At 37.6% G+C, this 20,893-nt stretch overlaps 1 protein-coding gene across 1 annotated transcript in view; it reads right to left on the minus strand.

The window, feature by feature from the left end:
• The window catches only part of LOC128604269 (phospholipid-transporting ATPase ABCA1), a 195,115-nt gene extending 185,077 nt beyond the window's left edge, over positions 1 to 10,038 (minus strand). Inside the window, exon 1 of the mRNA XM_053619270.1 lies at positions 9,668 to 10,038. The gene's annotated coding sequence lies outside the window, so the exon portion shown is untranslated. The remainder of the gene's footprint in view (positions 1 to 9,667) is intronic.
• Between the last annotated feature and the right edge of the window lie 10,855 nt (positions 10,039 to 20,893).

Genomic DNA, 20,893 nt, shown 5'->3' on the forward strand with positions numbered 1-20,893 from the left:
GTGTGTGTGTGTGTGTGTGTGTGTGTGTGTGTGTGTGACTCAGCGCTCATGTCCTGCTCTTCCACACTGCCTGGTAATTGTCTCCGGTTTCCTTAAATATTTCAGCAGGCATCAGGCAGGACATAGGGCTCTGAAACCAGAACATGGTACGGGAAAATGGCTGACAATGGCACCAGGCATAAAATATGCAGCGGGTAATTTCCTATTTATAAATCATATTCTGCTATCACCAGCTCAAACAGGAGCACAGCTCTAGTTCCACAATTCAATCTGACCATGAACAAAAAAAAATAGCAGTATTTTCACACACACACACACACACACACACACACACACACACACACACACACACATACACATACAGTATATTATAGGAAGTATTTAAAGGAGGAATATGGCGATTGATGTGTGTGAGGAAAGGCCAGAGTGTAAATTGAAGTATATCAGATGTTCTGTGACATTTCCATATAGTGAAAAATTGGAAATATATCGTCTGAGGCTAAAATGCAACAGAGCCCAGAATATCCATCAGCTGAGCTAGATGCTATCTTCCAGTAAAATGATCCAAAACAGGACTGAAGAGAAAAAAACGACAACTAAATGTCAGTAATAATAATATAAATGATTAGAACTGATGTACTCTGACATCTTCACACAGTAAAAACAATCGAAATGTCACAGCTGATAATGAAGACTAATATCTCCTAATTACTAAATTACTTATCTCCTAATTACTAAATTACTAAGTTACAGTCCCCTCTGAAACTGTTGGAATGTCAAGGTCAATTCATTCCTTTTTGCTGTAAACTGAAGACATTTGGGTTCGAGATCAAAAGATGAACATGAGAAGAGAGTTTAGTATTTCAGCTTTTATTCCCTGGTATTTATATGTAGACGAGTTGAACAACATAGAACGTAGCACGTTTTGTATCAGACCACCCAATTTGCAGGTGAACAAAAATATGGGAACATGTGACAGGTGTTTCTTGTTACCCAGGTGTGTCCTGTTAGATTAATTGTTTAAATAATAAATAACTCTAAACATCTACTTTTGGTTTTAGCCTTCAGTTTCACCTGTAAAGACTGCATTTATTATTAAAAAGGGTAAACCAACACGAAGATCAGAGAGCTGTCTATTGGAGAAAAACAAGTCATTTTGAGAAAAGAGGGAAAGTCAATCAGAGGCATTACACAAACTTTGGGCATAGCCAATTCTGAAAAAGAAAGAAACCACTAGGGTACTGAGCAACAGACACCAAATGGGTCGGCCAAGGAAAACACAGCATCTGATGACAGAAACATTGTGAAGAAGGAAAACCCAAAAACAACAGTCAGATCACCAACAACCTCCACAGAAAGTTGTTGAAGGAAAAAGTGGAAGGTTTTAGACTGGCCAAGTCAACCAAAAAAAACCTTAACCCAGTTGAGCAGCATTTCACCTCCTGAAGAGGAGACTGAAGGAACAAACAACAAACAAACAATAACTGAAAGAGGCCGTGGTAAAAGCCTGGAAAAGCATCACAGAAGAAGAAACCAACAGTTTGGTGATGTCATTGAGTCACAGGCGTGATGCCTGGGATATGCAACCAAATATTAAGTGTTATTTACTTTAATATACTTCAAGACTGATCTGTTCCTATACTTTTGCTCACCTAAAAATGATACCAAAGGTTCTATGTTTTCTGTTGTTTAACACATCTAGATGAAATAAAAGCAGGAAATAAAAGCCAAAATTCTAAACTCTCATCTCATATCCATCTTTTAATCTTGAACCCAGATGTTTTTTGTGTATAACACAAACTCATGAATTGGCCTTGCCATGCCAGTTGGTTTGGACGGTACTGTATAATGTCTTTACATGTATATGCACGCCCACAGTGAATACACAAAAAAAAAAAAAAAACCTTCTAGACATGTCAGGAGGTTTTTTTTTTTTTTTTTTAATTAAGCTCTCTACTGACTAAAAAAGTTTTACGGCCAAGCAAAAAATCGCAGAAATATTTAATTTATCTGAACTGAAGTAGTGCTGCAGTCAATGAAAAATTTTAAAGGTTACAAAAACTATCTTACTTATATATTGCACTCTCAACCTTTTTAAAAAGCCATGTCAAGGGTAAATAAAATCAAGTCAATTCAAATCAACTGGGGTTTTATTGCCATTCCTACATACAGTATATTTTGTATTCATTGGAACGAAATGTCATTTCTCCAGGACCATGGTGCAACACATAACAGGACACACTATTGGTAGGGTAGCAGCAATAGGTATATTTGTAGCAACGATATGTGTCTGATGCAGCTTTGAAAAGTGCAGGTTTGCAGTGGTATTGAGTGAAAAATCTAATAAAGTCTGAAATTATGGGAAAAAAAATTAAAATCTGTGAACATCTGTGAAAACTCTCCCTTTTCTGACTAAATGTCTATAGCCCTGTAGCTAGTCTATGGTCTTATGAGCTGCCTTCAGCTAAATAATGCATGTGATTGGAAACCACAACAGAGGATCTGCTACAGAAGCCAAGCTGGTTCACGTTTAGAAAATTAGCCGGCCAGTTTATATCTGGATCATTGTTTTTTTTTTAAACCACATTTTATTCCAAATTAGTCATTTGGTAAATCCCCAACCTTCTAGCTAATTCTTCCTTACCATACTACAACCACTTACTGTGGAAAGTGAAGACTACACATATGTCTAGACATATCTAGACATACACAATCTCTGTATGCCTCACCAAGATATACTATTTATGGCCTCTATATAAGCACAGTGAGTAAATCATTAAATCATTACAGAAACAATATGATGTGAGTGAGAGCAGAGTTCACACTATCACACCTTTAACAAACACACACACACACACACACACACACACACACACACAATATAACAGCAGGATTTAATTATTTTATTCATTTAGATTTGTACGATAGGTGAATAAAATTGCTAGATCTTGAAAAATCTATTGGACTTGGATCTAAGATAGCATGAACTGTATAACATTGCAAAATCCAAACTAAAGAAATAAATAAATAATTTATGGGAAACTGAAACAGTGTCTATTTTCTAGCATCCATAATGCTCCAAAGAAATTGTTCAAACATGAACTCCATCAAATAATAACTATGATAACTAGAAATGTGACACTATATAATTTTCTATATTAACTGTATCAATTTAGATTTAGGTTATTAAAATAAAAAATATATAATTTACTCTGCTTTTGTTTTTGTCAGCATCATAACTCGACAAAATCATCCTCACTGTTTAAAATTTCTATGAAACGTGAATAAAGATCAAGTTTCAATGAATGTATTAAAGTCGTAAGCCTTATAGCATTTCTTTCAAGCCATTTTCCCAGTCTTTCTTTACCTAGCTTGCTACAAATGTTTTAGTTAACCAGTTATAATTACTAACAAACACAAGCTAATGAAAATCCAACATGACACCGTGTATTGTAGATCAGTTGTCCTCAAAGTTAGGCACTTAAAACCTAGTCAGGAAGTCCGTAATTTAAATAAATAAATCTGTTTGGAATTCACAATCCACAATATAGTAAAGTTATATTTAGCTTTATTTATATTGGGGCCAAGCACCGAAGGTACCCTATTATTATTCTACCGTTCTTCTTCTTCTTCTTCTTCTTCTTCTTCTTCTTCTTCTTCTTCTTCGTCTTCTTCTTCTTCTTCTTCAACTTCTGGCTAGGTTGTCTATGGCAGCTCATAGAACTGTCTGGTAAAAAGTTGTGAAATGTGGCACACTGATTGTGGAGGGTCTAAGGAACATTCTTACCAAATTTGGACAAAGTACAGCCAAGGTTGTAGCGCCACCATTGGGTCAAGTTTATCCTTAATTTGGAAGTACATTAATGGTAATAACTGTTGAACAATATGTCCAAAGTTTAAAAGCCAGGCATCCCTGGATTCCCTGAGTCGAGTCGAGGCTAACTTCCTTTGACTGGGCAATATTTCTACGTGGAAATATGTATCTTTTAGATCGTCACAAACCAGTCCTCAACCTGAATCTGTGGCATGATAAGTTTGAACATCAGCATCTTGAACCTGTATGCCCAAAGAGTATGATTCAGATGGCGCAGATTTAAAATTGACCGCATACTCACATCTTTTTTTGCAGACCAGTAAATTATGGCTGTAAAAACCTCCCTCCATCAGGGAACGGGTTACATGTTCTATGGCTCCTTTGTCTAAGAGGGATCTTACTTCCTGTGCTAACATCGGTCTCTGCTCTGTGTGATTACTGTGGTGAGCACACCTCTGAGCCATTGGGGGGGGTGTCAGGCTCTGAACTGGACTCTAACCCTTTTCTTTGGTGGACAGAACCCATGGAGACACATTTGACAGTAGTTTCCATGCTGTTAGGTGGTCTTTTAGTGATGTTAACTCTTCCACATTCTGTTGGAAGGAAAGCATCAGATTTTCCTTGCCCTGTGACAGCTCGCTGACCAGAGAAGACTGAAAACTTGGGATGACATTTGCTAGGGGAGGCTCCCTCGCACTAGTGCTCCATGAGTGGAGCCCAGGCGAACTCAACATGATGGGCAAGGTACTGGCTGAACACCGCCATTTGCTGTTTTGCCTTGCGAAACCTGCAAACAATGGCATTAACCGCTCTGCCGAATATACCGGAAGGTTCAACAGGGGCATCCGGCAGGGAGAGCTTATCCCAGAGAGGTTGAGCCATAGGTGCCTCTCTGACACAACCAAGCTACCCATTGAAAGGCCAATATGACAGGCCATTGGCTTGGTCACCCAGATGGAAAAATCTGTGTCCCGGCATGGCCCAGTTCCCTCCCTGTTGTCGAGCTCACTCAGCGGGTCTGTTGATAGGCCTGCAACACTGTCATTGTATGCAGTCACCCACAAGCAAGACTCATTGCTGCATAGGCTTTGCCAACCAATGCCGAGATGGCCTTACCTGGCTTGGATGGCAAAGCCAGCCTCCCTAAATTTCCTGCCATAGATGGAGAGTGGTAGCTCTCAAGCACCTCCTCCCTTTTTGGCATAGCTAAACTTTCCCCACATTCCCCACAATGGCCGAATAAGGGATAATGCCACAGCTAGTGTATGGTTTCCACCAGCTGACATTTCATCATGCACTTCTGGAAAAACGGGGAGTTTTCTGCGGTGTGAGGGAGATTTATTTTCACTGGGGAGATAGCGCTTGTCCAGCCTGCTATGAGCCACTTCCTCTTCCCTGGCCCAGATCTGCAAGGCTCGGAAACCCAACTCCTTTCGGCCGAGAAGAGAGAGAGCTGCAAGCGGAGCTGCCTGATTCTAAAGCACTCACAATGTGCTGTGGCATGCTCCACCCCCAGACACTTCACACAGAAAGTGTGTCCCCCCCATAATAAACCAAGGGCAAGGCATGACACACTTCCTGAATTCTGTCTCATACTTTTCTTTTTTTCTTTTTTAAACGGTCAGAAAAGTAACGAGTTTTTTTTTTTTTTTAAAGAGAGGAAATGAAGCCTTTTTGCTAGCATTCACACAAAACGAATGACTCGCTAATGATAATAATGCTGACGGCATGGTTCACAGGATTTTATAATCCCGTGACGCACTTAATTGCCACGTCACCTGACCACAGCAGGCCTATAAATAGGCGTGATTTCACACAAGTTTCAGATCTCGTCACATGCGAGGGTGCCTTCCACAGCGTGAAGCTTGCGCAACGTTGAGTTTCCTTTGAAAGTGAACACACATGTCAAAAGTAAACACAGTCAGTGACATCCTGGAAGCGCATGCTGTCACGTTCCGGACAGTTCATGCGTGCTTAATGTTCTGGCACTCAGCACTAGAGGAAATTTGTGACAGTATCACGAAACTTGATGAGTATCTTCATGCCTAGGACTGCACGTTTTGTCACTGTGCCACCTTGTGGTCAATGATTGTAATACTTTAATATTTTTCCTTTATATCATTTGAAGAATTTGTGCTAAATTCAGTTCTTTTTCCTGTAATTCCCTGGGATATGCTGAACTGAACACACACACCAAGATTTGAAATTCAAATGCACTTTAAGTGTACTTGCAGCTTTAATTATTATTGAGTTCTTCTAGTTATTAGCATATTGACCGGTTACTTGAATTAAATGGATTTAATTGAAATCTCTACAACTTAAAAACATGTAGACCTACAAATAATGTAAACTTGAACCTTAAATTATGTCAGTGAAAAATTCAGAAACAAAAGCTCTAAAGCTCCAGTAATTTGCTGGAATATAATTGTACACGTAACATAATAGGCTAAATAGTTGGATATTTAAACTATAATTAAAATTTTGTGCTGCATGTTACTAACATGTTATTAAGGTTATGTTATTAACATGTTATTATATTTTAGGTCTTAAAGCCCTTTGCCCAATTTCTAAACAAAAATTGTTCCTTTTTCAAAAAAAATGAATTAATTAAACTCTAGAAAAACTACAATTATGTGAGGACAACAAACTAAATTAATTTAGCTATAAGCCATCCTAGGTAATACAATTGGTAAAAGAAGATAAAAAGTTACAATTAACTGGAGCACAATAACTCAGTAAATATTGTGAAATTAGGTTTGGAACCATAATTTGGGAAGACATCATACCCAAGGCACAATTTCCCTTTGAATAACATAATAATAATAATTTAATTGTATAACATATGATTTAATTTCAAAATGCAATAATGCCTGTTTATGTATCCCATTTTATTATTTCCATTGCTTACCCACATGCTCACCTATTCAAGTGTAAACCTGTGCTGATGTGTGGGAACATCTCACAATCTCCTGTCACACACTTTCCCAACACATGCTTTATATATTCGATTCCAGCACCTTTAACAAAAACTTTTTCTTTTTTTTAATATTTACATGAACATTTTCATTTGGCATATGCTTTTATCTAAAGCTATTTTACAAGTGTGGTGTAACCTCATCCAAGCGTCTAGCTGTTAACTAATCTGACATCTGTACAAGTACTTCCCAAGAGTACAGTTCCACAGATGCAAAGCATATAGGAAGCACTGAGAGTACAAACATTCTGGTTGAAAATTGTGCTCATGTGTCATTTCAAGATTTTAACCCTCAGCATGCAGTTAATTAGCGAGCTTCTCTGTCATTTTCTGAGGAACCTCAGTGTCATCTCATCAGTAGGTTGAACTCAGGGTCCTTGCAAGAGGCGAATCAACTCTATCAGTGTGACACTAAAGAGCAGAACCAATTCAACAGTAAAATGGTCCATTTATGTTAATAACCTACTATTCTAAAAATAAATGGAAGCTTGAGGTCAGCGGTTAAGGCTCTATCCTAGGAGATATTTGTATATTCAAATAACAGGGTGCTTTGTTGCTGTTGTGTGTCGTTGAAAAAGAATCTTAACCATCGACTGCTCAGATGTACACTTGGATTGGATTCTCTTTCACCTGGAAGCAGAATTGCTTCAAGTAAAGAATAATACACAATCAGTGACAGGATCTCGTGTTAATATGAAGTTCTTATAACAGCACACTGAATTTTCCAACGGAAAATCGGCCGATAAAGGCTATTTTTCCCGCTATCAGCTCATAGTTTAAAAACATCCGATGATCAGGGCCGATTATATCCTGTCAATAAAAAGAGGGCGGGAAAACACATCGATTTTGTGCTGTGTGTAAAGATGATGTCTCTTGTGTGGAATGACGACAAACCTGCAGTTTGTAAGCTCTGTAAGCTCTGCACTGCTAAAAATTCGGCGTGGAGTCAAATTTTTTTTGCACTGAATTAAGGTGGCAGTACACCATTTAAAGATTTAAATGAAGATGAGTTGACAAAAAATGGTATATATATATTGTATATATATACACAGAAAAATATATTTGTAGAGTAGTATGTTTCAATTCCAGTTAACATATCAAGTTAATGAGTTAATATCATCAAAAAAAAAAAAGTTTACATTAGGCCTATATATTACCAGTTTGATGTTCAATGATGAAGTAGAAATGCTTTTGTTAGTGGTGAGTGAATATGAGACTAACAGGAGGTTTTTTAGAATTCAGTCAATGTTAATATGAATTAATAACATTCAATAAGTGAAGAAATCTTACTTTAATCTTCATAATTTAGTTCATGTGTTAATGTTGATTAGAGTAATGTGTTTTCTGTATATGAGACCAGTTACTGGGAAACAACTTGTTGAAATGGAGAGAATAAAGTTTTTATTTGCATTTCTATCAGAATTGTAGAATTAATTATATATATATGTATATGTATGTGGGTAATATATGCGTAAAATATGTCTAATATATATATATATATATATATGTGTGTGTGTGTGTGTGTGTATATATATAAATTTTCAATGACTTCCGACCAATAAAAATCAAGCATTCATCAGAGCTGTGGTATAAGAGTGCAGTTATACTGAATATCGGCATGGCTGTGATTCGGCTGTAGGCATGAAATCACAGCCATGCCAATATTCGATTTAACGGCATGATTGCAAGTGCCAATATCCAGCAGTTTTACGAATAAAAAATTGAAGGAAGTGACATTTCTCACACACTGATTTGTTAAAGATGCATCCGGTAAAATTGGCATCCCTTTTTTGCTTTTCATCTCCATCTGACAAGCTTTCATATTTTAAGTCAATGGTTATATTCCTTAAAAGTAGCATTTACGATGTCCACTGATGATATTTCTAATTCTACTCTAGGAAGTTAAACTTTACATAGTGAACACAGATGAGTGGAGTGATGCACCCAGTGAATCATCCCAGTGCGGTTATAGGAAATATAAGCACTCATAGAAAGCCGCTCGACCAATCAAAAGTGGACCAAAACTCACTGTTGTATAAATGAATTAATATAAAACTCCTAAACAAGTATAGAAGTAACATTAAATTTTGCTGTTCAGTATTCCAAGCATGTCTAGCCTTAAGGCCTTTAGAATGTCAAAACGTATGTGTTTAGTTCCTTTAATATGTCAGAAATAAGAGTGACAATATCAACTATCATATTTATTTATTTATTTATTTTGTAAAAGAATCATTTTACCCCACAGATCCATTAAGATAATAAACAATAGTTCTAAAAGCTACATTTGTTTGTTAGTTCGAAAGTCTGAGGAACAGAACACACAGTTCACAGGAAATAAACAGTTATTTCCTGCATTTTGTACTTCAAATTACTAATTTTGTAGTGTTTTTTTTATTATTATAAATCCGTTTATACTATGAACATAAGAATTTTTTTTCTAAGCTTGTCACATTTACAGACTGTGACTTGATTTTAATTGCTTTTTCAAGACAAAAATAACAGCATGTTTTTAATTCATTGTGCAAATCGCCAAAGCGGGTACAACATGTTTGCTTAGGATATTCATCATGAACTTTTCATGTGCTAATTATGTATCCTGTGTGAAATTATCTTTACATCACACACTTAACAGCATAAATAGCATAATATATGTAAAAATGTATTACACCTTATGGAAAAAAAGATGATTTAGCAACTATCCCAGCTCTATGTACAATAACCTATATCTATATAACGATAACATATAATAAATATGACTGTTCAACTGATAGAGTGAATTAAACCAAGACGGCAAGTAACATCAACCTCCCTGCGTTCGTCTGCTCCCATAAAGAGAAAATCAGAGCCATTCTCGTGTGTCTGAGAGTGTGATAGCTCACCTGTTCTGTGACCTGCTGAGATCTAGCGTCTGTCAGCTCCACATCCTCACTGACAGTATCCACATGACAGCACCGGCACAATATAATACAAGTTTCAGTGTATGTTTACTGACTGTCTCTGTCTTCTTATTACCCTCCTTCTCATCATGTCCCTCATGCAAACTCTCCCTACTCCCGCTTCCTCATAGGCTACATCATGTAAATTAGACCTGTGGAGATTACCATAGAGACACAACTGGGTGGGTGTTTGTGTGTGTGTGTGTGTGTGTGTGTGTGTGTTTGTGTATTGGTGTACATTACACAAGCTAGAAGACACAGGGAGCACGTGATTCCTTACCTAACCTGTGGGTGTTTGTGTTTGTGTGTGTGTGTGTGTGTGTGTGTGTGTGTGTGTGTGTGTGTGTTGGTGTACATTACACAAGCTAGAAGACACAGGGAGCACGTGGTTCCTTACCTAAACTGTGTGTGTGTGTGTGTGTGTGTGTGTGTGTGTGTATACTATGTCATCCTTTGACTGTTGAGACAGTTAAGCGCTTTAGCATGAATCAGGCCCTAGGAAGACAAGTTAATAATCAGCTCACTTTCTGCTTGCTAGTCGACATCTTTTACAGCAGCAATATAAAAGCTTCTGGAAGAGCCGAAGACTGGGAAATGATTGAGAGAGAGCGAACAACTCATTAAATTCATTTGATTTGTTTGGCGTCAACGTAGAAAAGATGAACCAGAACACTTTCAGAACTCGACGAATTAAAGCGATTTCAGGAGGAGGAAAACTGCGGTTTAAAAAGGGCATTGACACGGAAGCATGGAGTTACAACTGATGCAGTCATAAAAGTCATCTGTTTTACCGCTACTGTTGCAAAGAGCAAAGCAAATGAGTGCGAGAGGTAGAATATTACCAGCAAAGGTCAAGGCTGTTGTGAAGAAGAAAATAAAGACACACACGCACATCTAAACTGTTGCAATATGCTGAGTCATGGTGTGTGAGAGCTACAGAACAGTCAACATGTCAACTTAACACCACATGCACTTTAGACAGCATTGAGCTAAATAGATAAGTATTCCAACTGCACTGACTGGCAAATAAAGCTATATTGTGGTTTGCAGAAGTATTCAACCCCTTGCACTTTGCCACGTTTTTTAGCGTTACAACCTAGGAATAAATTGGACTTAATTGTGAATATGTCATGAATCTACACAGAATAACCCTTAATATTGAGGGGGGTGATTTAGGGTTTCACCACTTTTGGGGTGAACTTTTAAGTTTTGGATTTGTAAGTACTGTATTACTGTACATCAAATCCCTCCCCAATCCCCCATTTCGATTTTTTAGTAAATGTTTAGATTTATGACATATTATCCCAATGAAGTTTTAAAGGAGGTGGATGGAGTTAAAGGGCCAGTGGAATAAACAAGTGGAGTAAACAAGGCCAAACAGAATTTGATGAACAGTGCTTTTAAACTAGCTCTCTGAGTTAATCTGGGCTAAATTAAACTGCAAACTTCCACAATGGCCAATTGATCAATTCCCACCCACTAGCTAGATCTTCCTTATCACATGACAACTAACAACCTTGTAGGGTGAAGGATAGCATGTGCTTCCTTTGAGACACGGACTTTTCACCAGCTCTACTAATCAATTTGCATGCTCTTAATGTTATTCTTGAGACAGTTGACATACTATTGCCACCTACTAGGCTGGCATACTCATGTGAATGTTACCAAATCCATCCATCTATTATCCATACCTTTTATCCTATGCAGGGTCAAGAGGGATCCTGGAGCCTATCTGAGGGAATTTGGGTCACAAGGCAGGGTATACCCTGAATGGGGTGCCAACCCATCACTGGGCACAATCGCATACACATTCACACACTACAGATAATTTGGAAATGCCAGACAGCCTACAACGCATGTCTTTGGACCGGGGGAGGAAACCGGAGAATACGGAGGAAACCCCAAAGCATGGGAAGAACTTGCAAATTCTGTGCACACAGGGCTGAGGCAGGATTGAAACCAAATGTGATATCCACCGTGCAACCCTTTTATAAACAGGGGAAGTGGTGGCTTGGAGGCTAGGGCTCTGGGCTCTTACTGATCAGAAGGTCAGGGGTTCAATCCCCAGCACTGCCAATCTGCCACTGTTGGGCCCTTGAGCAAGGCCCTTAACCCTCTCTGCTCCAGGGGTGCTGTATCATGGCTGACCCTGCACTCTGACCCCTACTTCCTGACATGCTGGGGTATGCGAAGAAAAGAATTTCACTCTACTGTAATGCATTTGTGATCAACAAAGACTCATTATTATCCCTATACACTTATACACATGTACTATATGTGTGGACAGGGCCTTGATTTAGTGCCCTGCACAGAGTCAAGGTTCCATAACCCCCAGCACATCTTGTCTAAATCATTATGAAGCCCTTTATAAGTTGGTTCAGGTTTGCTGTAAGTTTGAAAACCTTGACTCTCTGCATGGCAGTGAGTCTCCAGAACTGGAAGCCCTGGGCTAGAGGTTGACTGACACAAATTGTACACAGAAAAAGATGGGCCTATAACTGAACTCTCACAAGGTAGACGTGTGTAGTGGCCAGATGGTGTGGTCAATAAGTGTAAGATGGAAAAATCAATCTTGGTTTGTCTGCTCCCTTCTCCAGCACCGTACTCTTATGAGACCTGCTTGTCTTAAGACAGCATTTAATGAATGTAGCCACAAGGAAAGTCTGTCTTCTATTTCTTCAAGATGCTTTTAATAAGTTCCTAACAAAAACCTCCAGACTAACAGTCATGTCATTTTCTTAGAAAAACTATATTAATAGTTATATACGTTTACTTGTACATGCATACCGCTGCACTATGACACCCACCTGATATTTCAATTGTAGCTTTGAATGCATTGTTAATTGTGTTAGGCCATGTGGTATACACCAACCTGTAGAGATAATGATCATTAAAGAGAGGGAAAGAGCATAAACACAGGGAGTCTTGCAACATCATTAACGAGGCAGAGAGCATCTTTATCATAAGTAATAAGCACACCCACACCAATACAAGTGCAGTTTTAAGATTCTCATTTACACGAGTGAAAACATCCAAGTAATATAATAATGCACATTATATTGTTTCTTGTTGTGAAAGATTAATTTTGGCCTGTTGAATGCTTGGCATTTTATTAAAATAGATATAGATACATATATACATATATCAAAATTTGTTTATTAGGTACATTTATGTATCTGATAAGCTAATAACCTCAACTTAGTGTATTCGGTAATTAGCAGTAATGTAACTGCAATGTAAGCTTAATTAATGTTAAAGAACACTGTAATTGGTAAACATCATTTTAGTTCCACAGTCTGAAGTTTTTCCACCCATAAAGTACCAAATCAGCTTTGGCCCTCATGTTAAGCTCATTAAGGGCTTGATTAGCTAATGAGCTGATTAAGAAAGGTGTTAATGAAGCAGTAATTATACCATTAAAAATACAGTTGTGGAGATCATAAGTTAGTCCTAACTTTAATAATTTCATACAAGTTTATTAGATGACAATAGCTTTGTCATGGTGAAATTATTAAAAAGCCAATCTCCCTGAAAATCCTGATCTCCCAATAGTATGAACTGAATTAAAATCATAAGGTGTTAGAGCAATTAAATTATAATTAGAGACGAAGAGAGTTGTAAGAAAGGGGATGAGTGCTTTCTCCATCATAAGCATTCACTATTCATACTAATCATACAACATGGCCCATGTTAGTTGCGATTGCTGGGATGTTTATATCATTGATTAACACTCCCAAAATTACATTATATTACATTTATGATAAATGTGTTGATTGGTTTGCTCTCACTGCTGATTCCTCCATGCAACCACATAAACTGTAAACGTCATAACCTCTGGTAATCTTTGAACTGAAAATGGTTAGCTGGCATAATTCACATTACCAGCTATGTGGCACAAATCTGATATTTTGCTAAGATCTGATATTTCTACCTTGATGTTTCACATTTGTAACTGCAGGTGACCCATATCTGTCTTTAACGTGAATGCATCTGCCCCCTGAAAGGCATCAATGCACACATCAGTACCACTTTTGCATGACTGATATACATCCAAACAATCATCATAGTAGAAGCAACAAGCCTGCACCGTAATTTGTTTTGGCACTCAGCGAAAAGCTCATTTCTCTGCATTCCAGTACTGTTGTTGCATTCTTGAAGACTGCTCCCTAGTGTCATTTTCCTCTTCAACATAAGAGCTGTTGAGTATTTCTATAGGTGAACACTCAAGTTCTTGAGCAACTATGACTGCAACTACTGTGAGCCTTTTGCCGTGTGCCTCATTGAATGCAGCCTTAAGGCTGTTCATTTTTCTTTAGCATTGTAGCCATTTTTCACTTGTGCAGTCGTTTCAAACTTCTCTGTTCTGGTAGGTTCTTTCTAGTTTTGTCTGAACTGATAAATATTCCCAAATACAGTACACTATACAGTTAAACGTATATGGATACTTGACCAATCAGACCTATAGGGGCTTTTTGAACATCCTATTCCAAATTAATCCCCCTTTCCTGTTATAATAAACTTCATCCTTCTGGGAAGGCTTTCCACTAGATTTTGGAGCATGGCTATAGGGATTTGTGCTCATTCAGCCACAAAAGCATTATTGAGACCTGTTGCTGATTTTGAGCGATGGATCCTGGGGTGCAGTTGGCATTCTGGTTCATCCAAAACGTGTTCAGTGAGGTTTTGGTCAGGGCTCTGTGCAGGTCACTGTAGTCCTTTCACTTTAACCTTGGCAAACCATGTCATTGGACCTCACTTCTCACATTCTGGAACAGATTTGGCTGAATCACTTAGTTCCAGTGAAGGCAACTCCTAATCCTACAGCATGCAAAGTCATTCTAGAAATTTGTATGCTTACTTTGTGGCTATAGTTCTGGTAAGGCCTCATATGGATCTTATCCTCAGATATCCACATACTTATGGCCATATGGTGTATCAAGTAAATAACCAATTTCTCTATCCTCCCAGAGAATATAGTCAACATTATTGCTGTCCTCCATTTTTATTTTGCCTCACTGTCGACACTGGATAATGGTGAATGCCATTGCATGTTTGCATTAAAGAGTGTTAGGGGGGAAAAGCCACATAAATTCTGAAGTGACCATTCTCATTCCTACAAGACCAGGTGCAAAAGTGGCTCAGGCATGATTTGAAAAGATTATCCACACAGTCCTGAAAAAAACAAACAAACAAAAAAAAAAACCCTCTGCTGTGTCAGGTTAAGGCAGTGAAGATTTATGTAGAGCAGATAGATTTATGTCACTGCAACCTGGTAATATACATATAGCCAAATACTAGAGTTGCTAAAAGATGTGATCTTTCTGCTTCTTAGTGGAAAAGTATCATGGGGGCTGGCAAAAAGAGAAAGAACAAGGGTAGTGCTGTGAAAACAAGCATTCAGAAAAGAATGATGGAGCAGTATGCTTAGTAGGGGTGTAGTAACACTCAGACATTGAGAGCTTGGACCCAACTTAGCATTTCACTTTCTGGTTGGTTTAGCTTGTGGTGGATCAGTCTGAATTATGTAACTCCTGGACTGTAAGCAAGTCCCACTTGCCAAGTGTGAATTCTTCCCAATTTGTACTTGTGAGACCATGTTGTTGTCGTAGCTTTGTGCTCAGACTGAGTGTGGCAGAATAGCATTACAAGAGCTGATCTTCTGTAGGTCAGTGTAGCAGTGTTTCATCCAAACTGTACAGATCACACACGGTAGTGAAAGTAGTTATAAAAAGCAAAAGCATCCCTCTACAATTACCATCAGACACTGTCAGAGAGAAAGAAACAGGTCAGGCAGAGGCAGAAAAAGAGGACAAAGTTTGAAATACTGTTGGGAGCTGATCTCTAACTCAGGCTCAGTCCACTCTCCCTTGGGCTGTCCAGTGTTGCGTGATGAAGACCAGCATTGGATGGCTCTCAGGTGCTTGTTACCAGCAGGGCCATGGTTAGACAGCTGACACCACTCTCCGCTTAAATTAGAGTTCCAGCAGGTGCTTTGGCTATCCACACACCTTTCTCTCTCACATTCACTTTCTTTAAGATTCCTGGAGATTCACAACTCCCTGGCTAACCTGGAAGAGAACACTTAACTGAAGCACCAAGCAGACTGTTCGAATGTTCATGCTGTGAGTTAGTTTTAGACAGAACTCATGCAGCTTTGTCCTTCATCTGGAACAGCAAGGATGTTAAAGATAACATCAACTCTAGTCTTCTTTGATGCTGTCACTCTAAAGATTTTTTTTATTTATTTCAAGCACACTGGTGAGATTTTCTTACCAATAATATGTGAAACAAAATGGTTTGCTAGCTAGCTCTCTTGGTAAATGATACATTCCAGTAAATTGGCTGATTTGAAATTAAAGCTCAGAAGAAAACATAATTCTTTGAATTAAAAAAAGACAATACAACCCAGTACAGCTAGAGAGCTGGAGTATCAAGACAAGACTAATATAAGGATAGATTGGTAGCTATGCTTGATAGTCCTATTGGATTAGATTTGTTTTACACAGTAAGATGAAGTAATGTAATTATTACTAAACTATCTCTGGGATTTTAGTTCTGTCTGAATCTGTCATGTCAGTAATATTTTTAGCGTGCACACATATGCATTTGGAAAGGTCACGCCATATTTTGACTTCTATAAATTTACCAGTACAAATAACATAGAAATAAATAGAAATATATGTAGTATATCCCATCCACACTGGTATGTTGGTAAAGATTCCATCATATCCTGTGTATAAATGGGGTTAGAAACTCATTTGATTGCCCCTTTGAGGCCTCCTTGGGGAACCCTACAATACAGTGTTTCCCTATCAGAGAGGGTTCCAAGTAGAATCCCTATATGAAATGTGTTGTTAGTAATTCAAGACTTACTTCCTGTACTAACCTACGTAGGTTTGCAACAACAAAAAACCCCGCTTCTGGTCTTCATTGGCTGCTTGCGAACAGACGGAGCTGAAACTCGTTATGGTAGTGGACATTTCATTTCCGACACACACTGACAGTGGTAGACCATTCACAACAGATCACAACATCTGAGCAATCAGAGCAGAGTGCTTTCTGAAAGGAGGAGTTTAGAACGAATCCTTTAGAACGAATCATTTAACGAGTCGTTTGTGACAGTGGGGGGGGGGGGGGGGTTAATGCTGCAGTTTAATTTTGAGCACATTAAAAAATTTTTCGACCTTGGATGCATGTAAATCTATTATATGAGACCTTTAAAACAAAATGTGGCATGTTTCAAAACCATAATAGGTGTGCTTTAAATATTCAAAGAACCGCACAGGAACCCAGTGTTCTAATGTTATATTTGGTAAGATTGGGATAATTTCTACATTAAGTCTACATTATGTTTTTGTTGTTATTTTTTTTTTGCTGAGCCTTGCTGTTACACATTATATAAGCCAAGTGTAGGAGAGCTATATTAACTTGAAAGTTACTGATTATTTACTGGACATCTGGAACTTCTGGTATTCTTTTGCTGTTGTGTATTTGAAGGACAATGATAACATTCCTTGCTTGTTGACCTTGCAGAGCTACATCCCAAAAACAAAAGTGCTCTTTCCAGTCCAGTGGTGCTTGTTTCAGCAATACTCACTCTGGGAAAACCAAGAAAGGCTGGGATTCAACCAAAGACCTTTTAGCTTGTGGTTTATGGTTCAGTGGTTGGGCAATGTTACACTGACAGCTATGATAGCTGCTTTGTACATAATAAATAAATGTACAGATAGTGTTGATGAAATAGCAAAGGATATGAATTCTTATGTAACCCTTTTTTGTATCCAAAAATGTTATTGCGTTTTGTATCTTTGTACTTATAATGTGCTATAATAACATTTATAGCAAACATTATTAGCATAATTATTATAACATTGGAGGTTTTATTTGACCGTCCTATTACTGTCTTCTATATATAGAAGAGAAGACAAACTTTTTAATTTTAAAAATTTCAAAAATTTTAATTTTAACATTCATCCCATAATGCTATTTATATCATTATGGGATGAATGTTAAAATAAAATTTTTTCGCGTACCGCGTCCTTTCCTCGTCAGTGAATTGGCTTTGCTGCTTGGTGATTATTATTCATGTTTAGTTAAACAATACATCTTGGCACCTCTGTGTTTTATTATCATTTTTAATGCAAATGGATCTCCAAAATGTTGGCTGAAGTATCGTCTATGCTCCAGGAAGATGATAGATAAAATACATGCCTCAAAAGATAACATTTTCTCAAAATTTCATGAATGCAATGATAGTCTGCAAAAATTCAAATCACCACAATTCAAATATCATGCAAAAAGTTCTTGAGGAACTTGAGGCCAAAAAGTTCAGGCACTGGAAAAACACATTTTTCTTCTATGTCTCTTGTTTTTTTTTTTTTGGTGGAAAAACAAGTAAACCATATTGCACATGCATTTCTCATCTGCAGTTCGCCTTTTCCCCTATCAATTTTTACAATATACCTTAAAACAAATGTTTCTGTACATTATATAGTACAATAAAGTGTATACACTTTCCATTTGTTTCCATAGCCCATCTTTGCACAAATTGTTTCGATTTGATTTTGATAATTTGCCTTTGATTTTGGCGGCACGAACTTTTAAACTATATCAAAAAAATCTATCTAACCAAAACTATCTAAATTTTGCTGCCAACTCTGATGGGGTGTCCTTTATTCTTTCATCTACATGGCATATAAAAACAAAGCAATATACTTGTTTTGTATATCATAGATCAACTCAGACGTAAAGCCTCCCATATTGAAAAATTGCCCTAGTTTTTGTAACCTGAATATCACTTGTTGCTGTTGAGGATGGCCCCACATCGACAGCCTAAAGATCACCATGAGATTACTATGGATGGTACCACATAGAAACCATAAAGCTGGCTGTGGATGTTCTTCCTTGGATAGCCTTAGGACTGCAATTGCTAAAAACTGTCTGCATTCGAGTCTCCATCATTGAACAGTGAATAAGTTCAGTTTGAGACAATAGACTTTAAGATAAAATGATAATGAATTCAGAAATGACTCATAAGTTGCTCATAAGATCATTAGTTCCTGTTTACACCATTGCACTTTTTAGCTGTACAATAATATACAGTTATAGAAGGGAAATTATTCATAATCACACTGTCCATTGTCAACCAGATGAGGATGGGTTCCCTTTTGAGTCTGGGTCCTTTCAAGGTTTCTTTCTCTTGTCATCTCAGGGAGTTATTCCTTGCTACCATCTCCTCTGGCTTGTTCATTACGGATAAATTTATACATTTAAAATGTATATCCGGAATTGATATATCTCTGTAAATCTGCTTTGTAACAATGTCCACTGTTAAAATTGCTATACAAATAAATTTCATTGGATGTAATGAATAATTACATATTTATGCAATGCTTATGAATGTGTTATGATGCTTCAATATAGGTTATCTTCAAATAAAGTATTGCCAGCTGTTCTTGCATAACAAAGCAGTACTCAGTCAATTAGCATGCTTATGCCATTTGCTACAATTCAGTTGGCTAATGAAACTTAATCTGCTATAATTGCTAAGCTAACCGCATTGTGTGGCAATATCAGTTTCATTATGATTCTGCCAGGCAAAGCAGATGTCTCTCTTGTGCTTGGATTCCTAGATGAAAGGCCTGTCCACTATTGTCCACTACACTGTCCACAGAGGAGAGTCAGTATTGGTGCCATCTGCACTCATAACATGAACGCCAGGAGATGAAAAGAGCTGAAATAAGCCTTCTAAAAAGGAAGCACACCACTTTGACAATATTAACAAGTCTCTCAGGAACTAAAGATGGGTTCACAAAGCAAGCCAGGCTGAAAACAAGCAAAGGCTTCTGAACCACCATTTCACAGCAGTTGCACACTACAAGTAACCAACAATTAAAACGGTATAATAAGGGCAATTGTGCTCGTATGCTCATGGGGATTAAGGTTAATTTTTGATTGTTACTTTGGTCTTACATCTAAGGCACCAGAGCAGTACAAGATATACCCAGATTTAAGGAGCCTTTTTGGCAAAATAAAGCTGGTTCACCATTTTTTCATTTTTCAGAGCTAAAGTAAGTTGGTGAAAGTGTCCAGCTTCTGCATTTGTACTCTAGGAATTTGTACTTTGTAAAACTCAGAATGCATCAGAATACCTTTTGCCACTAAAAAAGCAAATGAAAGCAAACAGATCACAGCAGCTGTATCCAGCTGGTCTGGACCCCACATTCTCCGCAAACCTTCAAGTCTAAACTGTTTCCCTCAAGTGCGACCTCATGCTGCTCGGCAATCTTCGCCTTTCAAAGCATCAACCTCTTCCGCCATCTGCTTCTCAGATGAAAGAGAGCAAGATGAAAAGTGGAGTGGCTCTTGTGCTTTTTAAAAATTGATTTATTTCTATTTTTCCCCCCCCAAAGCAATTACAGGCAGTTTGGATGACTGACTGCTGCGGAGTCATCTCACATCTCAGTCAGCCTTCTTTGGTTTGAAGTGTCATGCCACTAGATGTTTTCAGAAATGATGCAAGTTTAATCTCATGTTATTTGGATTACATTGACCATTCTTCACTATACCAACCCAAGGGCCAGAGAATTAGAGTCAGAGCAAAAATAGATTTCTTAACCTTCATCTTACAAGTGCACTGCTGGAGTAACACAGACCTTAATCTAATATCATAAAATATGTCTTTCTGAACACCTAACCTGCTTGTTTGCCCAGGTTTGTTGCTTGATCATTTATTTTCCAACCCAGTCTCATAGAAAAAACATTCACATAATGTACAACTTTTTGAAGCATGTTATATACAATAAATATTCAATTCAATTCAATTCAGTTTTATTTGTATAGCGCTTTTACCATAGACATTGTCCCAAAGCAGCTTTACAGAAATATATATAAATTCAGGATATAGATTTGGGTGTTGAGTGTAACTTTGTAACACGTTACTGTAATCTAATGACTTTTTCTGATAACGCAGTAATGTAATGTATTACATTTTTAATGTATGTAATTTGATTACAGTTACTGATACCAATAAAATTGTTACTTGCGTTTACAAATTTATTGTTAAGAAAACAATATTAAGTAAAAATTCATTTTTAAAATAAATCACGTTTTGCCCTGAAGATTTTTTCTTTAGCCCCAAATAATTCTCAACTTGGAGCGGTTTGTCAC

The sequence above is a fragment of the Ictalurus furcatus genome, chromosome 29 (genome assembly GCF_023375685.1).
Source record: "Ictalurus furcatus strain D&B chromosome 29, Billie_1.0, whole genome shotgun sequence".
In the NCBI taxonomy this organism is placed as follows: Eukaryota; Metazoa; Chordata; class Actinopteri; order Siluriformes; family Ictaluridae; genus Ictalurus; species Ictalurus furcatus.